At 40.9% G+C, this 18,066-nt stretch overlaps 1 long non-coding RNA gene across 1 annotated transcript; it reads left to right on the plus strand.

Moving 5' to 3' along the window:
* The first annotated feature begins 5,631 nt into the window (after positions 1–5,631).
* On the plus strand, positions 5,632–6,101 carry LOC139022751 (uncharacterized). The gene is made up of 2 exons (XR_011473789.1): positions 5,632–5,830; positions 5,933–6,101. It is a non-coding gene; the product is annotated as an uncharacterized lncRNA (long non-coding RNA).
* Positions 6,102–18,066: the final 11,965 nt, after the last annotated feature.

Raw genomic sequence — 18,066 nt, forward strand, 5'->3', positions numbered from 1 at the left:
AGCAAAAACAGCAGCGCAGTCATCAACTACATGCACCATTTCTTCTACGGAGTTGGGGAAACACCTGTGGACCTGAATTGTGATAACGGCAGTGGCCAAAACAAGAACAGGTTTGTGCTATGGTATTGTGCCTGGTGGACCATGCACAAGCTACACCACACTCTGGACCTTCACTTCCTGATCACAGGCCACACCAAGTTTGTCCCCGACTGGTGCTTCGGCCTCATCAAGCAGCACTTCAGAAAGACCAGAGTGAACACTTTGTCTGAGATTGCTGGTGTTGTGAAGGACAGCACTGTGACAGGGGTCAACATCCCACAGCTGGTTGGACTGGAGGATGGAACGCTGTTGGTGGAAAGCTATGGCTGGCAACAACACCTGACTCTGTACTTCAGGCCGCTGCCACAGATCAAGCAGTACCAGCACTTCAGGTGAATATCATTGTCATTGCATTGTATGAGGTTATTCTTCTTATCTAAACTTGGGAGGTGAATTGATGTTGTGCAGGGTTGTAATGTCTTCTGATTTTTTGTTGTTGTTATTCCCTGTTTTACAGGTTCGATGCTCTGGAGCCTGGTGTTGTTGTCGCCAAGGTTCACATGTTTCAGCTGCTGCGCAACGCTGACATCCTTCCTCCCATAGGTGACTCACCAGCTGGATTCGGTCTTATGTTGCAAAATGTGAAATCGTAGCGCACACTTGACACTCTGGCTGATGATTTGTTTACCTCTGGATAACATGAAAACAGCCTAACCAGCTCTGCTGGCAACAATTTCATTATGCTTTTTTGCAGAAAATGTCTGGGATCTTTTATTTCAGCTCATAAAAGATGGGACCAACAATTTACTTGTTGCATTTATATATATATATTTTTTTAAATTTTACCCCCTTTTCTCCCCAATTTTCGTGGTATCCAATCGCTAGTAATTACTATCTTGTCTCATCRCTACAACTCCCGTACGGGCTTGGGAGAGACGAAGGTCGAAAGCCATGCGTCCTCCGAAGCACAACCCAACCACTGCTTCTTAACACAGCGCGCCTCCAACCCAGAAGCCAGCCGCACCAATGTGTCGGAGGAAACACCGTGCACCTGGCCCCCTCGGTTAGCGCGCACTGCGCCCGGCCCGCCACAGGAGTCGCTGGAGCGCGATGAGACAAGGATATCCCTACCGGCCAAACCCTCCCTAACCCGGACGACGCTAGGCCAATTGTGCGTCGCCCCACGGACCTCCCGGTCGCGGCCGGCTGCGACAGAGCCTGGGCGCGAACCCAGAGACTCTGGTGGCGCAGCTAGCGCTGCGATGCAGTGCCCTAGACCACTGCGCCACCCGGGAGGCCCCTTGCATTTATATTTTTGTTCAGTATAGTTATATCGAAATTTATTTATTTATTTATTTTTTATATTTTACCCCATTTTTCTCTCCAATTTCGTGATATCCAATTGCGATCTTGTCTCATTGCTGCAACTCCCCAACGGGCTCAGGAGAGGCGAAGGTCGAGTCATGCGTCCGACGAAACATGACCCGCCAAACTACACTTCTTAACTCCCGCCTGCTTAACCCGGAAGCCAGTCGCACCAATGTGTCGGAGGAAACATTGTTCAACTGATGACCGAAGTCAGCCTGTAGGCACCCGGCCCACCCGGCTACAAGGAGTCGCTAGAGCACAATGAGCAAGTAAAGTAAAGCCTCCCTGGCCAAACCCTCCTCTAACCCGGACGATGCTGTGTGCCGCCCTATAGGACTCCCGGTCACGGCCGGTTGTGACACAGCCTGGGATTTTCACAAAGTGAAAACATGTTTTTATACATTTTAGCAAATTTATTGAGAATAAAATGCAGAAATATCTCATTTAAATAAGTATTCACACCCCTGAGTCAATACATTGTAGAAGCACCTTTGGCAGCGATTGCAGCTGTGAGTCTTTCGGGTAAGTCTCTAAGTGCCTTCCACACTTTGATTGTCAATATTTGCCCATTTTTGTTTTCAAAATTCTTCAAGTAGAATTAAATAAAAACTGTAACTCGGCCACTCAGGAACATTCACTGCCTTCTTGGCAGTGGTGGAAAAAGTAACTAATTGTCATACTTCATTAAGTAATAGTTAATATTAATACCTTAATAGAAAATGACTCAAGTAAAAGTGAAAGTCTCCCAGTAAAATACTACTTGAGAAAAAGTCCAAAACATTTACATTTTAGTCATTTAGCACACTCTTATCCAGAGCGATACATTGATTAACTTTTTTTACTTGTCCCCCATGGGAATTGAACCCACAACCCTGAAAACACCATGCTCTAATAACTGAGCCACTTGGGAGTATTTGGTTTAAAATATACTTACACTACCGGTCAAAAGTTTTAGAACACCTTCTCATTCAAGGGTTTTCCTTTATATTTACTATTTTCTACATTGTAGAGTAATAGTGAAGACATCAAAACTATGAAATAACACATATGGAATCATGTAGTAACCAAAAAAGTGTTTAACAAATCAAAATATATTTTATATTTGAGATTCTTCAAATAGTCACCTTTTGCCTTGATGACAGCTTTACACACTCTTGGCATTCTCTCAACCAGCTTCATGAGGTAGTCACCTGGAATGCATTTCAATTAAGTGTGCCTTGAATTCTAAATAAATCACAGACAGTGTCACCAGCAAAGCACCCAACACCATAACACCTCCTCCTCCATGCTTTACGTTGGGAAATACACATGTGGAGATCATCCGTTCACCCACACCGCGTCTCATAAAGACACGGCGGTTGGAACCAAAAATCTCAAATTTGGACTCCAGACCAAAGGACAAATTTCCACCGGTCTAATGTCCATTGCTTGTGTTTCTTGGCTTCTTCTTATTGGTGACCTTAAGTAATGGTTTCTTTGCAGCAATTTGACCATGAAGGTCTGATTCACACAGTCTCCTCTGAACAGCTGATGTTGAGATGTGTCTGTTACTTGAACTCTGTGAAACATTTATTTGGGCTGCAATTTCTGAGGCTGGTAGCTCTAATGAACTTATCCTCTGCAGCAGTGGTAACTCTGGGTCTTCCATTCCTGTGGCGGTCCTGATGAGAGGCAGTTTCATCATAGCGCTTGATTGTTTTTGCGACTGCACTTGAACAAACTTTCAAAGTTCTTGATATTTTCCGTATTGACTGACCTTCATGTCTTAAAGTAATGATGGACTGTCATTTCTCTTTGCTTATTTGAGCTGTTCATGCCATAATATGGACTTGGTCTTTTACTAAATCTTCTGTATACCCCCCCACACACAACTTGTCACAACACAACTGATTGGCTCAAACGCATTAAGAAGGAAAGAAATTCCACAAATTAACYTTTAGGAAGGCACACCTCTTAAGGATCAGACCCTTTTTTAGATTTTCGCCTAAAATGACGTACCCAAATCTAACTGCCTGTAGCTCAGGACCTAAAGCAAGGATATGCATATTCTTGATACCATTTGAAAGGAAACACTTTGTGGAAATGGGAAATTAATGTAGGAGAATATAACACATTAGATCTGGTAAAAGATAATACAAAGAAAAGAACGTCAGTTTTCTATTTTTTTTGTTCCATCAACTTTGAAATGCAAGAGAAAGGCCATTATATGACTTAGGAGTCTGGGGACAATTTAGATTTTGGCCACTATGTGACAGCAGTGTATATGCAACGTTTTATACTSATCCAATGATCCATTGCATTACTGTTCAAAATGTTGTATCAAGTCTGCCCAAATGTGCCGATTTGGTCAATTGATACATTTTGAAGTACATAACTTTAGAGAATATACATCAATGATATGGTAATAAAAATGTAAGTTTACACACTCCCAGGAATGTCATAAATTATGGATAATTAGCTTTGGGGGGGGACCCAGTTCCTACATTTGAATATAACCATGCTACATTTTATCTTTGGGACCCTCAGGATGACAAATCGGAGCAAGATTACTGAACGTATATTATTTACCTTCAGAGTATATCAAACCAGTTGCCGTGATAAAAGTTTTTTGTTGTTGTACACTCTCCTCAAACAATAGCATGATGTTCTTTCACTGTAATAGCTACTGTAAATTGGACAGTGCAGTTAGATTAACAATAATTGATGCGTTCTGCCCATATAAGACATGTCTATGTCTTGGGAAATGTTCTTGTTACTTACAACGTCATGCTAATCACATTAGCGCACGTTAGCTCAACCGTCCCGCAGGGGGACACCGATCCTGTAGAGGTTTTAACTATGAGGCTTTTGGGAAACTCACCCTGGGTGTGTTAGTTCTGGGTTAAAGCAAAATAAGTGCAGTCCTGTGGGTTCCTGGAGTTGAGAATCACTGTTTTAGAGTGGGCATACTCACATACATACAGTATACACTCTACCAAATCCATCTGTGTGCCACCCACTAAAAGAAAGAACATTACCCTCCCACTATGTTAATGTACAGATGTTTATGTAGTCCAATCAAGCCTACACTCAATCCCATCAGTAGCAGCATAGGACAAGATGGTGGTGTTATTAACGTTGTCTTGCTTACAAACGATTGCTGTGTTAATGTGTTGTGGGCTGAATTCGTTTTTTTATCTGGGGAATGCTATATACACTGATGACTGTAACCAGCCCACACAAACAGAACAAATTGACTGAGATAATAAAATAGTGGGGCTTGTTGAAAGCTGGAAGTCACATGCATGCGCACACACACACACACACGTACACACACGTACACACGTACACACACACACACACACACACACACACACACACACACACATATATATAAACAAGAAGACTAGGGGCTAGATTCAATCAGATTGACATCTGCATAGCGTTGTTTTGTGGAACTGAGTTAGACCTGTCAATTCCACAAGCGGCTCTTTGCGTTAGCTTATCATGGACACTGCCATTGGATGCAACGAAATCACACCCGACTATAATCCAACAAATCCCATGCAGCCGTGTTAGACGTTCATCCATCTAAATGATCATGAAATCATGCATTAGCCTTACATCAATGGTTTGACCTTTGAGAGTCATTATTCCTATCGTCGATAGTGCCTACACTTTCTATTGCTATTTTGAACGCGGTAGGGATTTGTAGCTTGTGACACACAAGAGCAGCCACTCACTGATACGTCAGCTCAATAAGTGCAATAAGTTACACCTCCAACACTGCCAAAAATATCTGCTATGCGGATGTCTGCCAACCCTGGTTAACGCTCGACCTGATTGAGAGCTCGATTCAATCCGTAGCGCTGAAGAGCTGCGCTACGGCGCAATAAACATTTTAAGGCAATGTTCCCATGTTAGCGGAGACGGAATTCACGGTAAACGCTGCATATATCGTCTCAATCGGAAATTACCTTCAAATTTCAATTGCGCTATAGCGTTAAACTTCAGCGATACAGCTTTAATCAAGCCCTGAATCTAGGCCTAGATGTATAGTATCTCCACATTGCCACAGGGGGGGAATTCAAAAGGCCATTAGCTTAGAGGTGAAAGAGCATAACCACGCTTTCATGCAACTCAATTACACTTTTGTCAATATTTATCTACCTTTTTCAACCTGGAATCACTGTTAATTAGCCTTGTGTGTCACGAATCCCGCTTCCTGAGTCTGTTTTTGCCTGTGTGCTGTCCTGGAGTGTTTTTTCCGGTGTCCTGGAACGCACCCTGTCTGGTTGCCGGGCGACGTAGCTAGTTGGAGGATCTCTGAGTACCCGCACCTGTATCCCATCAGCTATCTGCACACCTGGTCCTGATCATCACCCCTCCACTTCATAAGCGCTGACCTGACATCCATTCCCTGCCGGATCGTTAGCCATGAACAGTATGTTGTGCCAGCGTATCAGCCTCCAGTTTGATAGAGTTTGTTTTGTTGTTTTGTACGTCTTGCTTGCCTTGAACTTACCTCCGTTTTTTCTGTCTACAGTCATTCACCCGGAACACTCATCCCATCCCTACCTGGTCGTCGGTGACTTCAGTTACTTCCTTGGATCTGCTTACTCAATTCCATCAACTCACCTCCGCTGCCCGCTCCGCTACTTGGATTTTTCTATCACTACATTTAAACTTGTAAATAAATACTCACCTTCGTCTTACACTCCTTGTCCTGGTCTGCTTCTGGGTTCTACTTTAGAGAACYGTGACATTGTGATAGCGACAGACAGAGGTTTAATCATTACTTTATTTGTGATAGGGATTTGGATACACCTGGGACAGAGAGTTCAGATCCTCTGTGTTCCAGAGATCCCATTCTAATCCTGAATTCAATTCAAATCAACCACTTACCCCAACTCCCCTTGTCACTTCTGTAGATCTGAAAGGATTTGGTAGATATAAGAATTATGGTAATCAATCAAATGTATTTATAAAGCCTTTCTTACATCAGCTGATGTCACAAAGTGCTGTACAGAAACCCAGCATAAAACCCCAAACAGCAGGCAATGCAGGTGTAGAAGCACAGTGGCTAGGAAAAACTCCCTAGAAATAATAATAATAACTTAGTAATAACTTACTTTTTGAACTTTTCCTGTTGAAAAGCGATATCCAAAGAATATACAGTAAATGTGTTTTGTTTTGTTTTTTAGACACAACTGCAAACTTCATGGAGTAGGGCCTTCAATGTGTTGGTCTGATGGTCAGATGTGATGTCATCAGCCTCCCCCATTGCTTGAGGAACAATAGAGGACCAATAGAGAACAAACGAGGAAAGGCCAACCNGTCATGTCTGACCTGGACCACCTATTGAGATGTGCCTTTTGTTAAGTAAATCAGGTGTTAAAGTAACTGTCCAGTGAAAATCTCCCTTTTAAAAGTTTGTACTCTATCATCCTATACTCATACTTCAAAATCCCCACCTGAAATTTGTATCTCAAACAGACTGTTTCAAAGCTGTCCAATCAGCGATCTACTCGCATGATTTTTTAATGACYGGTATATGCCCACACCATTCTGTTGTTGGAGTACGCCCACAAGATTCCAACACAGAAAAGCAGTTTTTTAACATAATTAATTACAATTTTTTGGAAGGAAAATTATTTAACTCATATTGTAATTAATTGTAGGTTATATTTCATTGAAATCTGAAACACTCGACAGTTACTTCAAATTAGTTGAAAAGGAGACTGGAGAAGGACTTTAATCTTGCCTTCAGGTGGTTGATTGAATGGTTGCCATATTGTTTCCACCCATCCAGTCCTCTCAGATCTACATTTGGCTAGGGAGTAGGAGCTAGGGGTCAATTTGACATTCGGACCTTGGCCTAGATTCAATAATAATAGTCAGATATGAGTCTTTTGTTTGGACAAAGGTACACTGTAAAAAAAAAACACACAAATCTAGTTGTTTCAACTAATAACACTGAACAAATATATAACGCAAAATGCAACAATTTAAAAGGTTTTACTGAGTTATAGTTCATATCAAATCGAATGTTATTTGTCACATGCGCCAAAAACAACAGGTGTAGTAGACCTTACAGTAAAATGCTTACTTACAAGCCCTTAACCAACAATGCTTTGGTTATTATTATTTTAAGGAAATCAGTCAATTTAAATAAATAAATTAGGCCCTAATCTATGGATTTCACATGACTGGGAAWACAGATAGGTAGGGGTGTGGATCAGAAAACCAGTCAGTACCTGGTGTGACCACTATTTCCCTCATGCAGCGCGAAACATCTCCTTCGCATAGAGTTGATCAGGCTGTTGTTTGTGGCCTGTGGAATGTTGTCCCACTCCTCTTCCATGGCTGTGAGAAGTTGCTGGATATTGTCAGGAACTGGAGCACGCTGTCATACATGTCGATCCAGTGCACCCCAAACAGGCTCAATGGTTGACATTTTCAGCTTCTAGGGATTGTGTACAGATCCTTGCGGCACTGGGCTGTGCATTATCATGCTGATACATGAGGTGATGGTGGCGGAAGAATGGCACGACAAGGGGCCTCAGGATCTCCTCATGGTATCTCTGTGCATTTAAAATTGCCATCGATAAAATGCAATTGTGTTCATTGCCCGTAGCTTATGCTTGCCCATAGCATAACGCCAACGCCACCATGGGGCACTCTGTTCACAACGTTGAACAACTGGCCATACACGCCGTCTGCCATCTGCCCGGTACAGTTGAAACTGAGATTCATCCGTGAGGAGCACACTTCCCCAGCGTGCCAGTGGCCACTGAAATCGGTTACGAACTGCAGTCAGRTCAAGACCCTGGTGAGGACGACGAGCAGGCAGATGAGCTTCCCTGAGACGGTTTCTGACAGTTTGTGCTGAAATTCTTTGGTTGTGCAAACCCACAGTTTCATCAGCTATCCGGGTGGCTCGTCTCAGACSATCCCGCAGGTGCAGAAGCCGGATGCGGAGGTCCTGGGCTGGCGTGGTTACACGTGGTCTGCGGTTGTGAGGCCAATTGGACTTACTGCTAAATGCTCTAAAACGACATTGGTAGAGAAAATAACATTAAATTCTCAGGCAACAGCTCTGGTGGACATTCCTGCAGTCAGCATGGCAGTTGCATTCTCCCTCAAAACTGCACATTTTAGAGTGGACTTGTATTGTCCCCAGCACAAAGTGCCCTGTGTAATAATCATGTTGTTTAATCAGCTTCTTGATATGCCACAATTGTCAGGTGGATGGATTATCTTGGCAAAGTAGAAATGCTCACTTACAGGTATGTAAACAAATTTGAGCATACAATTTGAGAGAAATAAACTTTTTTGTGCATATGCAAAAGTTCTAGGATCTTTTATTTCAGCCCATGAAACATGGGACTTTACATGTTGCGTTTATATTTTTGTTCAGTATGTTATTAAGTAACTGGTTCCACARCTTTTTTTGTAGTCTACCCAACTTTTCGGTAGAAGTGTTTCCTGAACGTAACATTTTCAGTTGGCCCAAACCTAGCTCCAACATAAGAAAACATARGCAGAAATTCAGTCAACTCAAAATGAAGTGTTTACTCAATTTGTCTCATATGTACATTCAACTAGAAATTATTATTTGGCATCTTAAAAGGCCGTGGAACTTGTTACACACACACAAACAGTGCTTTTAACATACAATGTTTTCAACTTACATATTTGACGCACATGCATTGTGCATGTTCATTTATACAGTAATTATTATTCAACATGTCCTCACCTGTGATTTGAACTCACAACATCTTGGTTCATGGAATTCCGATCTTTGTACTACGCCACCATCACTGGACCAACTAAACATTTTAATTTCAGGTAGTAATAACTGTCCACTCCCAGACAGTCCTAGCAAAATTCTTAATTGAGAAGTAGTTTTTAACTTAAAAACGAACTTAAAACCTAATTTAAATCTATCACAGTAAGGTACTTAATTGTCACCCAGCAATTATTTGATATTGATATAAAAACGGGGCCTTTAACAAGTGAAAAATGTCCTTAAGTGGCAGTGGGGATAGGGCAAAAAATTATTTGGGCAGTAATTGTGCATTAATAGGCCAAATTACCATATTTTTWACATAATTACATCATTGAATATTTATGATAGTGTTTATTGGGCTATATGATATGAATTGTTATAATGATGGACAGAAAATGTCATAAGCTCCATAATGTTAGTTACCCTGCCACATTGAATGACAAAAATGAGGTCTGTGTAGCCTATTGCTTCATCTATAAGTTAAAACTGACATTCATTTTTAAGATAGGCCTATATACTGTACCAAGTTCAATTTAGCATACCTACAAGAAAATGCAGAGACATTTTGACTTTTAAAATGGTTCATTATTTATTATAGATAAGGTCAAATACACTATAGTAATGCTATTCTAGAACTAAAAGCATAAATTATCCAGTATATATATTAGTCTGCTGAAAAAAGCTAAACAATGACAGGGATTTCACTTTACTGAGACCTGTAGGCTACTACGGAACTACTGTAGAATGCCTCTTTAACACAAATGTCACTTTTGATATACAGAACATTGACCAAAACAAGATTATACCAATACTAACAGCGGCATATGTATGCTTTCAGTCCAAATAGTATTTTCAAACTATGTAGGACAAAGGAATATGTTTTTACCTCACTAGCATGGCAAAAACAGCATTTATCATAAAATAGCTACTATTCCCAAAAATATTTCTAGCCTACTTGATTGGGAAATATATATGGCTATTATGCTCTCTACTTTAAAGTCAAAAGCATTGTACAACTATGAAAAAAACCTGGACCTACGTGAATTTTTCCAATAGAAACTCTCGTTTTCGTTTCAAAACGTTTCGCACCTATACAAACGTTTTGCAACCGCGTCCGACTAATGAATACATCCCGTTGCCTCAACCATTCAGCACTTCTGACTTTCGACAGGGAGAGCCACTTCAGCACTAAACAGTGCTTATCGCTGCGATGAACGCTGTCCAGTGCTGAAGTGCACAATGACACCTTCAGTCCCCTCCTTCACATTACAACACTTCACCGGTATGAGATGACTATAGGTCTATAATTCAGCCAATTTAGAACGATCTTATTTATACAATTCCATTTATACAATTCCATTTACTTGATCCAAGTCGACTCCTGTAACAACCATCTAAGCTGGTGGTTAGTCTTTCTTGTCATTCGGTGATAAAAAGGCCAGCTGTGACAAAAAACAACAACCTTTTGGTAGTCCCATATTATATAGGTTGGTCTACTTGACAGAGTTAAACCGTCTCTGTCAAAGGGCACGGCTCTTCCCGGTAATCCTTGGTGGTAAATTATAATGAAGACTGTTCATGTTTGTGGAACTGCAACTATATATCTAGTAGTAATATGAATAGACTGTAGTTATTTACACGTTTTTCAACGAACGAACTGTGCATTATCACCGAGACACCAATGAGTGCTGTTAATTTGGCTTGTGTCAGCATTTGAGCTGTTTTCTGGGTTAGGTGTGACACTAGAGTCTTCATTAAACGGCGTGTTCTGTTCATTTTTCTGGACTGCAGCGGGGGGCGCTCGGAGACCGGGTCTAACCATGATGCAATGTCGGGTTGCTTGCTCCCCTTTGGCGGTTTTAGGGCTGCAGTTATCCCGCTCATACTCCTCCTGCGCCTTTCGAATTTTGCCCTTTTTCATCTTCCTTTTGTGCAAATGGAAAGTCGCGAGAGAAACAATTATGATCCCAATGATAACCGMCATGAGGACGATGAGCACGACAGTGGACGAGAATGCCAGAAACAACTGATCAACTTGGTTGATGCATGTCCCGTTTGTCTGAGTAGTCCCGTTGAAGGTGCAGTGTGGTATGGAAAGCTCAAAATTCTCCGATGTTCTGGCACTCATTTAGTAGGCTTCTGCTGGTGATGTCTTTATCCCTCGAATACAATAAACCGGGGAWTATTACTTTATACTTCTTTATTGTCAATAGCACGGTACTGCAACCATTCCACTTGAGTGAAATGTAATGTATTTCCAATGTAGGAGTCACCTGAAAATTTAACCAACAAAAAATCTGATATTAGTAATGCAAGCATCAGGGAGGCTATACATCGATGACCATAATACATTCATACAGATTAATAAATCATGAAATCCACTTTTCACTTAAATACAATTTCGGTTTAAGAAAATACCAGTAAACTATAGTTTACTTAAAAATGTGCCTATAGGCTATAGGTTTGTTCGGTAGCCTACATTCAGTTAACGCCTATGACTGGATTTGAGTTTATAAGTAGGCTAGTAGGCTGCAGAAATAGAAGGAATAAATGCTGCTGTAAAAGGAAAGAGGTACAGCTSTAGCTTAAATAAATGCTGGAGCCTATGGAATAGGTTTGAAATKATGGCTATTCATAGATTATGTGATTGCTTACCTCGGACAAAACACTATTAATTCAACATTTGAATGAAAAAACAAACAGAGTTGGAAAATGATCATTTAGGATATGAAACGCATCTATTATTATCTGTTTAACTAATCTCCCTTTATCAACATTTTCAGAATGATTATATAAATATATAGTTTACCTGCCGCTATAGTATAATTATTGCTGCTGTCGCGGACTGGTCGTAGCAGAATCCTGAGGGAAAGGCATAAAATCCAGCAAATCCCTGCAATGACGTATCGTGAATGATAATCCAAAAGCTTCGGTGACTAGCCGCCTCATTCATACATATGTCCAGATGACACACCCTATAGTTCCTTAGGAATTCAAATGTATACAAATCTGAAATCCTTTCATTGTTCTATTTTAGCACATAATTCATGGAATGTCTCAATGTTGCTCTGGGGGCAGATGTCTGAATCTCTCCGTTAACCCCATGACTGTAAAATATATAGGCTACGTTTGTAAAACTAATAGGGTAATTTTGGGGAAAACGCCCCCCTTAAGGGAAATGTTTCGCCCCAAACATACTCACTTTAAATTTGATCACTTTATTAAAAACTGGTTAACATTTTTCTCTCTAACCAAGTGGATTATTTGTCTTTGGGCTCCCATAATGTTATATGTGAAAACGTTCATAGATATAACTTCATTAGATTATATACTGTATATAACTTTCTGTACATGACAAGTTATTAGCTCAATGTACCTCAAMATCGTTTTGTTGGAGTGACTTAAAAAAGTTGAGATGAGACCGATTACATTTTTTGTTGTACATGACTAGTGGCATCCAGGGAAAGTGTTTAAATAAAATTGTGACCGTGGTTTCTGTGAGAATTACAGGAGGGGGGCATTTAACCCTGGGGGSCATAGACGTTGAAGTAGGGGTGCYGAGGATGCTGGCAGCATCCCCTGAAAAATAAAAATAAATAAACGATTTTTTTTTATTATACCAAAGTAGTGCACTGGCCTTTTACTGGTCTTGCATTAGTGGACCAATATAGACGTCTGTAGCGGGGCCATTTCACAAACATATTTTCATGATTACACTAATATCATCAAAATCAATMAATTATAGMACGTTTTTGGGTAGAATCCTGATGAAAAATTCAGTTAAAAGTGCCATTTATATTTGTAAAACACATTGAAAATGATACTGTTCCTGCTTCCTGTTGTCATGGCTTTTCTATTGATGGCTGAGTGTCAAAACACTGTTTGTAGATGTCCAAATTCATAATCAATATGCTGAAATAAGTATTGATATTTTGAAGACCACAATTCATAAAAGTTTCTCCCTACACACGCATCACAGTTAGTAGCCTACCTTGCGAATTGCACACGCACCAATATTTAYCAAGCATTCACTCAAGACTGGAATTKATTCGCTTGTTCTGCTGTACTCAAYAGAGTGTGCAAATGAATCACTCACATCGATATTGTATTGAAATCAAAGGAACTGGTMAAATAACCGCGGTGACATGTACCGTTCGCGCTCTTCTAACAGACAAACCKCAAYGAACTTGGGTATACTACCGTGTCAGTTTATTTTAAGTGCATCTTATTATCGACGAAGAAATTACAATGTCGGTAAATACTTCCATTTCAGAAACCTCTATACTTTGTTAATCCYCAGCGTGTTCAATTAGACACTTTACTGACACAATTATTTATTTATTTGAAGCTGACATAATCGGATAGCTACAGATAACGGTCTGCACAACGCATCACMAGGGGCAAACTACCYGCCCTCCAGGACACCTAMAGCACCCGATGTCACAGGAAGGCCAAAAAGATSATCAAGGACAACAACCACCCGAGCCRCTGCCTGTTCACCCAGCTACCATCCAGGAGGTGAGGTCAGTACAGGTSCATCAAAGCTGGGTCTGAGACACTGAAAAATAGCTTCTATCTCAAGGCCTTCAGACTGTTAAACAGCCATCGCAGACTTGAAATMATTGGCCACTTTAGTAAATGTCACTTTAGTAATGCCACTTGAATAATGTTTACATATCTTGCATTACTCATCTCATATGTTTATACTGCATTTTATACCATCTATGGCATCTTGCCTATGCAGCTCGGTCATTGCTCATCCATATATTTATATGTATATATTATTATTCCATTCCTTTACTTAGATTTACCAAGGTTAGGTGAGAAGTGATCTCTGACCCCTGACTCTGTGACTGTCACCTGACCCCTGGTCCCTCTCTACCCCCTCACTCACCTCTCTCTCTCTCTCTCTCTCTCTCACCTTACCCACCTCCTTGTGTTGCCACTCTCCCTCACGCCCTATTATACCCTGTCTAGATACCCCTCAGTGTAGTGCAGTGTTGTTTTGGGATGCATCCCAGTACTCTAGTACCACTTTATTTACAGGGCTCTGTCTCTCTCTCTCTCTCATTGACCAAGGGCTAGAGATGAATCCTGTTAATCAGGTCTAACCCCTCTTCCTGTGTGTGATGTAACTTCCTATAGATACCGTACCCATGAGGAGATCCAGGAAATGCGGAGTAAGAGTGACCCCATCACTATGGTTAAAGGAATGCGTGTCGCCCAACATTACTTCTGTGGAGGAGGTCAAGGTACACACATCTTCACCAACACACACCAAACACAAACACACAAAGTGGGAGCAAGTTCTCAATAATGTTTTCTCTTGTCTTTCTTCTTCCTTCCCTTCTTTCTTACGTTCTTCCTCCTCCCTACAGGAGATAGATATGGAGATCAGGATCAGGAAGGTGATCGAGGATGTGGCCTGGGACCACCCCTGGGCCACACCCCTGGTCAAACTAAAGTCTGTCACCTAGAGACACACACACCACACACACACACACACACCACACACACACACACACACACACCACACACACACACACACACACACACACACACACACACACACAACACACACACACACACACACACAACACACACACACACACACACCACACACACAACACCTGGACCATCAGCTACACAACCCCTCCGACCCTCTGAGACACCAACCCTGGGTGAAGTCTATTCCTCTCTTCTTCTCCTCCTCTCATTCCCTTCTCTCATTATTCTCTAAACGTTCAATAGGATATGAGATTGTGACACTAGGTCAGAGTTCAGTCTGTAGCAGCATTCCAAACCAGTTAATCACCTCTGACCCTGTGATGTCACTGGTATTTATTCACAATACGTACTGCATAGCGTATAATATGTCGTTTTAGGTCAGTTGTTGGTATGTATTCTTTTGATACTGAGGGATCTATCTGTGAATGGGAGGTGAATTGCATTGGGCAGACTTTTGCTCCATCCCAGCACTAACACAAAATATCAACCTCTCATCAAGACTTTGATAAGCTGTTTCAGGTGTATAATGCTAATATGTAACTTACCAAGCTTGCACACCCTATAGCTCTTCAGAAGCAGGGTTGACAACCCCGAGCTTGGGGAGTGTGTGGGGGTACATCGCTCTGTTTTGAAGGTTAGGACTGTTTGTATGTATTACGTTCCTCTGATCCAGATGCTATTGTTGTACTTTGACTAGGTAAATTAAGAGACACCAGACTGCAAGCAATAATGTCATCATAGGAAAGGGAACAGCAATGGTAGTCTATTTGTCTCTCCTTCTCTCTTCCTCTCCTTCTCTTTCTCTGATTCTGTGAGGAGTGGATACTGATCCAAGCACTATCAAACGGAAGCGTCTGTGTGAACTGATTGCAGTTTGACGTGATTTGACTGAAGTAATAAAGTTGGCTGAGCACTTGGTGTCAAGTGACTTTGGGTGTCTTGAAAAGCCCTTAAAATAAAATGTATAATAATAATAATACTGTGTTTTTTTTGTTTCTGATGACACTAGAGAGGTCTGTATGCATGAGAGCTAATAATGTCCCATGCCAGATACAGTAGGTGAGTGCATTTTCTTGCTCTCTGCGTCACCACGAATTTAAGTGTTAGTCATAACTAGTTTTTTTATAACTAGTGTTTATATACAGTACCAGTCAAAAGTTTGGACTCACCTACTCACTCAGGCGTTTTTCTTAATTTTTACTATTTTTTACATTGTAAAATAATAGTGAAGACATCAAAACTATTAAATAACACATATGGAATCAGGTAGTAACCAAAAAAGTGTAAAAAAAAAATAATCTTAATATATTTTATATTTGAGATTCTTCAAAGTAGCCACCGTTTGCCTTGATGACAGCGTTGCACACTTTTGGTATTCTCTCAACCAGCTTCATGAGGTTGTCACCTGGATTGCATTTCAATTAACAGGTGTGCCTTGTTAAAAGTTCATTTGTGGAATTTCTTTCCTTCTTAATGCGTTTGAGCCAATCAGTTGTGTTGTGACAAAGTAGTTTCTGTTTTAGCTGACCGAAGAACGAAAGTTGAGTCCAGTGAGCAGTCACAATTTGTTGCGTTTTCACGTCTCCAAGACAACATTTATTTGTTATTTGGACTCATCAGAAGATAGCCCTATTTGGTAAAGACCAAGTCCATATTATGGCAAGAACAGCTCAAATAAGCAAAGAGAATCAACAGTCCATCCTTACTTTAAGACATGAAGGTCATGGATTATGGAACATTTCAAGAACTTTTAACGTTTCTTCAACTGCAGTCGCAAAAACCACCAAGCGCTACGATGAAACTGGCTCTCATGAGGACTGCCACAGGAAAGGAAGACCCAGAGTTACCTCTGCTGCAGAGGATAAGTTCATTAGAGTTACCAGCCTCAGAAATTGCAGCCAAAATAAATGCTTCACCGAGTTCAAGTAACAGACACATCTCAACATCAACTTTTCAGAGGACACTGCGTGAATCAGGCCTTCATGGTCAAATTACACCAAAGAAACCACTACTAAAGGACACCAATAATAAGAAGAGACTTGCTTGAGCAAAGAAACACGAGCAATGGACATTAGACTGGTGGGAATCTGTCCTTTGGTCTGATGAGTCCAAATTGAACATGTTTTCTTCCAACCACCGTCTTTGTGAGACGCATAGTAGGTGAACGGATGATCTCTGCATGTGTGGTTCCCACTGTGAAACATGGACGAGGAGGTGTGATGGTGTGGGGGTGCTTTGCTGGTGACACTGTCAGTTATTTATTTAGAATTCAAGGCACACTTAACCAGCATGGCTCCCACAGCATTCTGCAGGATACGCCATCTCATCTGGTTTGCGCTAGTGGGACTATCATTTGTTTTTCAACAGGACAATGAACCAACACTCCTCCAGGCTGTGTAAGAGCTATTTGACCAAGACGGAGAGTGATTGAGTGCTGTGTCAGATGACCTGGCCTCCACAATCACCCAACCTCAACCCAATTGAGATGGTTTGGGATGAGTTGGACCGCAGAGTGAAGGAAAAGCAGCCAACAAGTGCTCAGCATATGTGGGAACTCCTTAAAGACTGTTAGAAAAGCATTCCAGGTGAAGCTGTAGAAAATAGTACAAATAAAGAAAAACACTTGAATGAGTAGGTGTCCAAACTTTTATTTATTTATTTGTACTTTTTTCTACATTGTAGAATAATATTGAAGACATCAAAAACAACGAAATGACACATATGGAATCGTGTAGTAACCAAAAAAGTATTAAACAAATCCAAAATATATTTTCTATTTTAGATTCTTCAAAGTAGCCACCCTTCACSTTGATGACATCTTTGCAGACTCACACATTTTTTCAACAATKACATATTTCTTCCTACTTTAACCATGGAGAGAGTAAAAAAWAGCACAATTTAACGAGGCGCTCTAAACTAAAGCGTCCATAGGGACTGTGCAGCAGGCTGAATGTTTGATGTCCCTAGTTATATGTACTGTGGACTTTTTTTAATCCATCCAATATTGATGAAATAAAGCATTCGAATCCAGGAGCTAAATATTCAATGAAATTCAACAAGTTTTGGTTGTCATCCAAGCATTTTATTAATGTCCTAATTTACATTGATACATCTTACTCCTTTTTTTTGTGATTTAAGTATTATCTTGGTGCATGAATTCCCAAACAAAAAACCCAATCAGAACTCCAAACAGAAATCCCAGAGGAATTGTTGTGCCCTCTTCACGACTGTGTTGTTGTGTGTGGAGTTTGATAGATCCTTAGTGATCTTGTCACTACAGCCCCKTCGATGTGAATGGGAGGGGTGCTCGGCCCTCCGTTTCCGATCAGATCCTTTGTCTTGCAGATGTTGAGGGAGAGGTTGTTGTCCTGGCACCACAC

This window comes from Salvelinus sp. IW2-2015, linkage group LG22 (genome assembly GCF_002910315.2).
Source record: "Salvelinus sp. IW2-2015 linkage group LG22, ASM291031v2, whole genome shotgun sequence".
In the NCBI taxonomy this organism is placed as follows: Eukaryota; Metazoa; Chordata; class Actinopteri; order Salmoniformes; family Salmonidae; genus Salvelinus; species Salvelinus sp. IW2-2015.